Source organism: Coregonus clupeaformis, chromosome 24 (genome assembly GCF_020615455.1).
Source record: "Coregonus clupeaformis isolate EN_2021a chromosome 24, ASM2061545v1, whole genome shotgun sequence".
Taxonomy (NCBI): Eukaryota; Metazoa; Chordata; class Actinopteri; order Salmoniformes; family Salmonidae; genus Coregonus; species Coregonus clupeaformis.
The window spans coordinates 30,197,741-30,203,740 of record NC_059215.1 but is presented as its reverse complement, the minus strand read 5'-3'; the positions used below and the strand labels follow the sequence as shown (position 1 = coordinate 30,203,740).

The 6,000-nt window shown below is 43.5% G+C and overlaps 1 protein-coding gene across 1 annotated transcript in view; it reads left to right on the top strand.

Moving 5' to 3' along the window:
• The first annotated feature begins 683 nt into the window (after positions 1 to 683).
• lamb2l (laminin, beta 2-like) overlaps positions 684 to 6,000 on the top strand; it is a 59,279-nt gene continuing 53,962 nt past the window's right edge. The window contains exon 1 of the mRNA XM_041846225.2: positions 684 to 769. The gene's annotated coding sequence lies outside the window, so the exon portion shown is untranslated. The remainder of the gene's footprint in view (positions 770 to 6,000) is intronic.

The following is a 6,000-nucleotide window of genomic DNA, read 5'->3' as shown; positions in this document are numbered from 1 at the left end:
CAGCACCTACAACAGGCTTGCATAGAGGCACTAAAAAAGTCAATAAAAAGTATTTCTGACATAGGAAATTACCCATAATCTAACTATGAAGAATTATCACCCCCCACCCCCCCGTCCCCCGTTCCCCCCCCCGTCCCCGTCTGTCCGTCCTTCCGTCCGTCCCCCCCGTCCCCCCCCGTCCCCCCGTCTTCTTTCCATATCTAACCCTTGTCTGATCCCAAATTTGTAACGACTGGGCAGATACCTGTCCTGATCTGAGTTACTGGGGAGGAGCGGGAAATTAATATTTGTACAAAGATTACAGACAGAGAGAGGCAAATGGAAAAGGAGCAAGTGACTATTACGGGAAATTATAATAGACTAGGTATTGGGAATTGCAATGTTTATCAAACAAACCGAGCCTTTGTCCTTCTTCGTCCAAGTTTAACTTTGATCTCCAGCACGAGAAGGTAAAATTCTGTCGATGTCTTCATAGCCTATAACCTACCTGCTACCTGACTGAACGACCTCGATGTCGGAGGTTGAACCGTGTAGTGCTGTAGCCCACTCAGTATAGCGTCGGGGTGGCGCCCATACCTAACAGAAACCTACCCTGTTTGTACAGTAGGCTAGGCCTACAAATATATATACATTCTGATAAACGCTGGTTTCGACTCCTCCCCCTTTCTGTACAGTACTGGGACTGCAGACCAAACTGTACACAGGACTCATACAGGTGGTCGAGGCAAGCGAGGAAGCAGAGACAGTGGATCAGATAAGTTGTGAACAGGTGAGACTACTGCAACTTTTTACCTTTCGTTTTAACTGTAGAATTAAACTTCACTGCGCTCTTTACTTCTCAAACAACTTATCGGTCATTTATTGTAATAAACAATTGCTGTTATGCAACCGTTTATCCTGACCTGTGTGTTTGCAGAATCCTAAGGAAGTGGACAAAATAAGCTAGAGTGTTTTAAGTGACATTGATTTATGGGAGGTACTGTATCCTACTCGTTATAATCAATGCAATAACTTACATAGTTTGCATCTAGTTTTCATGCAGATGGATATTAGGTAGCCTATAGTTTAGAGCATAACAAATAAAGTGATTCAGCTTGCTATGGATAATCAGATATTGACAATCAAGAGCTGCAGAGGTATCTCCTCATCTGTGGTCAAATTTTGTCCTAGAAAGATATGGGAGGCAGGAAGAAACACCCCAGCTCCCAGTCCCAACCCCTGGTCTGTTGACTGAGATTTTAGTAAAGGTAACAAGGCAAGTTGAGATGAAAAATTGAAGGAAAACCTGCAATCACTGGAATTACAGTAGTTATGTGAATAATGGCATTCATGAACATTCACTGAAGTGTACAATTTTCAGTGAATTTGGTCTTTCTCTATTCCCATTTCTAACTTCTTCCTAATATTTGCTGTCCTGAGCACACGATACCTTGTTCATGTTTTATTACTGCTTGACACTAGAGCAGCTCTGGTCTGCGCTGTGCGTGGCCCTCTGTCACTCCACTCGTCACAGGGTCAGGGCGAGCAGATTACTCACACCATTTCACACATTCCACTGGGATTAGGAAACTACTCAAATGAACATTGAACAGGAGGTCACCCTTTCAATCACTTTCAATCACAGTAAAGATTTTAGATTAATTAGGGAACCCCCAATGTATATGTAGGACTATTCTATGACATTAAGCTTTAGCTGGAAAATAGCCTTTATAAATCCTTCTTACTTTTGCCTGTTAACTGTGAAACGAGTTGGACAACATTGACCATTACTCTTAGGTTTGTGGTCCCTTCTGGCATTTATATGGAAATGTACCCAATCAATGCCTAATGCATCATATGGCACTGTTTAGATTGCCCGACCACTCCAACTGAATTCTTCCGCAGCTCTATCGTTCGCTACAGACTTCAAGTCGTTTGTGGTGATGTCAAAAGGAGGGGTGTTGTACAAAACAAAGTAATCAGCTATTGGATAATATCTAACCAATCAGAATATCAAGGCCAATGACGAATTTTCAAATGCTGCTTTACCCACGTGTGTTCTGGTTCTGGCCCAACCCATCAGTTTCTGGGACCAATCAGACGGTCTAGAATGAATTTCCATTCTAGAAATCGTCAGGGAGGTACTCAGATACAGACTCATTATGGAGAAGCAACTAACGTCCATGGGCGTGGTGTAGCGTTTGGCGGGAGCAAGGAGTTTGGATAGCCAGGCAACTGTTTAGACATCTGAAAGGTCTATATGTTAAGGTTTCCATGGCCTCTGTCTGTGGGCTCAGTTAGTAAAGGTTTAATCAGCTCCTGGTTGGCCTTCAGCCCCATTGCTGTGTGTGTCCCTAACCTAAGGGATTCAAGAGATCCACAAGTCTGGGCCCCGAGCAGCCCTGGGAGGGCGTCAGCCTCATCTCTCCAATCAGCCCGTCAGCACCTGCTGCCTCAGCCTTTGCCCTGTTCTGCTCTGAGGAGCGAGTGTGTGCAGAGGGGCCCCTTCCAAAGCCCCAAAACACTGTATCAATGTGTCTTTGATATTTGATATTCTCTCTGGGGTTGTGAGTCAAACTTAATCATGTCCCTTGACTGAAATCATCCCCTTGTTTCCTCCTGACATGGGACTTGTATTAGTGATTAGTCTCTTAATTACATCTGGCTTCGGTTCGGCTTACAGTGTGACTCCAGTCAGTTGTTCAGCTACATTGTAAAGACATAATTGAAGATAAGCCCCTGTCTATCAAAGAATGTAATGAACCCTGGGTAAAATCATGTGATTAAAGGAATAATAAATGACTCACAGTTGAGGCCTAGTCTGTCTTCACAGTTGAGGAAGATGTAATCATAACTCATTGTTAACTCTTCAGGGAAATGCCTGATTGCGTCTGAAATATATCTCACTAATAACAGGAAACCATTAAAACTTGCGGCCGCACCCCTTTGTGAAGGAGCTGTCAAAATACTCTGCCTGTCTCCCATGTAAGCTGTCCAAGCCGTTGTCTTCTTCTGGTGACCCTGAATAAAGACAAACTAATAGGATAATACCCCATATGCCCACCCTGATGTTCTGGAAATTAAGTGTCAATATCTTCTCTCTTGGTGACAGAACAACTGATATGCATTATGGCATTGTGCATACACTTAGAATTCACAAACTTCGGTTATAATCAATTTTTCAGAAAGTCAGAGGTAGTAGTCTTAAGCTTAATGTCCCCAAAGTACCCTCAACTTCAGCCCAGACACAGAGCACATCTTTCAAAATGTCTTTAATTTTTATCATAACCATAGCTCAACAAATTATTACAAAGAGATAGGAGAATGTACAGGTAACTGCCAAAATAAAGGAAACACTTGAGTAAACGAGTGACACATAGTATATTGAAAGCAGGTGCATCCACACAGGTGTGGTTCCTGAGTTAATTAAGCATGCTTAGGGTATGTATAAAAATGCTGGGCAGGCCATTATTTTGGCTACCATGGCTATGCCAGTAAGGAACAGGAAGGCCCACACACCGTTTAAGATCCCAACTCACTGCTGTATTCACTACTTTTTGATCCGAAACGGATCTTCGTCAGGTCAAACAGACTGAGTGCTCACATCCCAAAATATACACATTTCACCTCACATTACCATTACACACATGACGCATATGGTCATAAAGGATTATATACATATAAATGGGTTCAAGTTAAAACCTAGACAACAGTAAAAAAAAGATGATGTTGGAAACTGTTGGAATACCCGCCCATATGACCATTACGTGCCGGATGTGCGGTGGCCGTATATATAATTCCAGTGACCTATTTCAAAAACAACTAATTTGATATCAATGAAATGGGCACATGTAGTAGTTACAGAATCTAATAGATATGGACAAAATGACCAAATGGAGACCTGGAAGGCAAGACAATGGCTATGCCCCCATAGGATGACAATACCCCCATCCACAGGGCACGTGTCTTCAATCAGCATGAAAACAATGTAAACCATATGCCATCGCCATCTCAATCACCAGATCTCAACCCAATTGAACACTTATGGGAGATTCTGGAGTGGTGCCTGAGACAGCGTTTTCCACCACCATCAACACAACACTAAATGATGGAATGTCTCATGGAAGAATGGTGTCGCATCCCTCCAATAGAGTTCCAGACACTTGTAGAATCTATGCCAATGTGTATTGAAGCTGTTCTGGCTCGTGGTGGCCCAACGCCTTATTAAGACATTTTATGTTGGTGTTTCCTTTATTTTGGCAGTAACCTGTATATTGTATGAGTTATTCTATCTGTGGTAGTGGTGGTCTTGATGGGCCAGGTGGGGTTAGCTCTAAGGTTTCTATTTGGCTACTGTTTGGTCTTGCCCTCAGGTGAGCACTTTGTAGACTTCAGGTGTGCTGGCGTGTTGGCTTAAAGATTAGTTTATGTGATATTTTACCTGCAGCGGCTTAGTTAGCTTGCATGGAGATGCTGGATCTGATACAGAGCATTACAGTTAAGGTGAATGAAAGGACACAAACAAGCTGCTGTATGTCTGTCATACAGATACACTCTGTCTGCATCATTGAAGATCTGGGCCAATTAGGCTGCTGCGGAGATTGTCACGGAAAGATATTTAAACCTGGAGATGTCTTTTTATTTCTGGAATGAAAATCTTCATATGTCAATCGCAGCTCTAATCCTAACCCCAATGAAGACACAACAGAAGTTGCCATACAGACAGTATATTATTATGTAATGTCATTTGTCAGGGAAGAGGCTCCTGTATTTCCAGTAGTGTATGTTTGAAGTTCTCAGAGGATTATAAAGTATTTGAAGTGGGTTTTTAATCATTACATAGCTATACTGATTCCTTCTGTTGGGGATGTCACTTTTGGGTGGGCTGTCTCCTTCCCAGCCATACTGTATGGAGAGGCCTATTTGATCAGGTGGAATCTAGACAGAATATTGGGCATAGTTTTACTTACAGTACAAAGAGTCAAAGTGCATTAAGTACAAAAAGGTTAACAATGACATACAACGTGTAGGCTACTAGTTTGTTCAATGGCTCACAGCAGTATATTTGGGTTAGGGATAGATAGCAGGACTCAGGTCAGCTCTGGAAAGGGGTTTAAATGTCCTGAGGGTCATCCAGAGACTAAACACTGATCCTACTCACTCACCATTTTACTCCTTTACTGTTAATGTTTCATTGATGTTGTTTCAGCATTGAATTTGGATCATGTTGTTTGTGAAGGTTGCCACGCTGAGTCACGCCTTTATAAAGAGAGAGACTCACTTCTGTCATGACCTAATGTGAGTGTGCAGCAGCCTGATGTTGCCAAGCTCTGTCATACTTGGCCCGCTGTCACTCCTTTTGCATGTCAGGCATTGCCTCTGCCTGTCCTTCTAGCTTTGGTCTGATGGCTGCATACACAATGGATAATCTTAGTCATTTATCGAGATGGTCAGTTAATAAGAAATAAGTCGGACTGACATAATGAGTTTATTTTAGGTGTTAACCTTTCTTTGAATTGTGTCGCAGTGAACATTGACTCAGGACAGCTAAAGTGGCAACATGTAACTTTTTGGGCCCGGCTAACCGGATGTTTGTCCCAGATTCGTCCCTATCTCCGGTTCTGGAATGGGCTCATTCCTCCAAGTTCACCTGCCATCCTGGCTCCCGTCGAACCCTGGCCTTCATCCGACAACGCTTTTGGTGGCCCACTATGGTTCCTGACGTCTCAGCATTCGTCGCCGCGAGCACGGTATGTGCTCAGAATAAGACTCCGCGGCAAGCTCCGGCTGGCCTCCTTCAACCACTCCCTGTTCCTCATCGCCCCTGGTCCCATATCTCCCTGGACTTTGTCACTGGGCTTCCTCCATCTGATGGCAACACCACCATCCTTACAGTGGTGGATAGGTTCTCTAAAGCCGTCCATTTCATCCCTCTCCCCAAGTTACCTTCAGCCAAGGAAACGGCCCAGCTCATGGTGCAGCACGTCTTCCGAATCCATGGACTCCCTGTCGACATAGTCT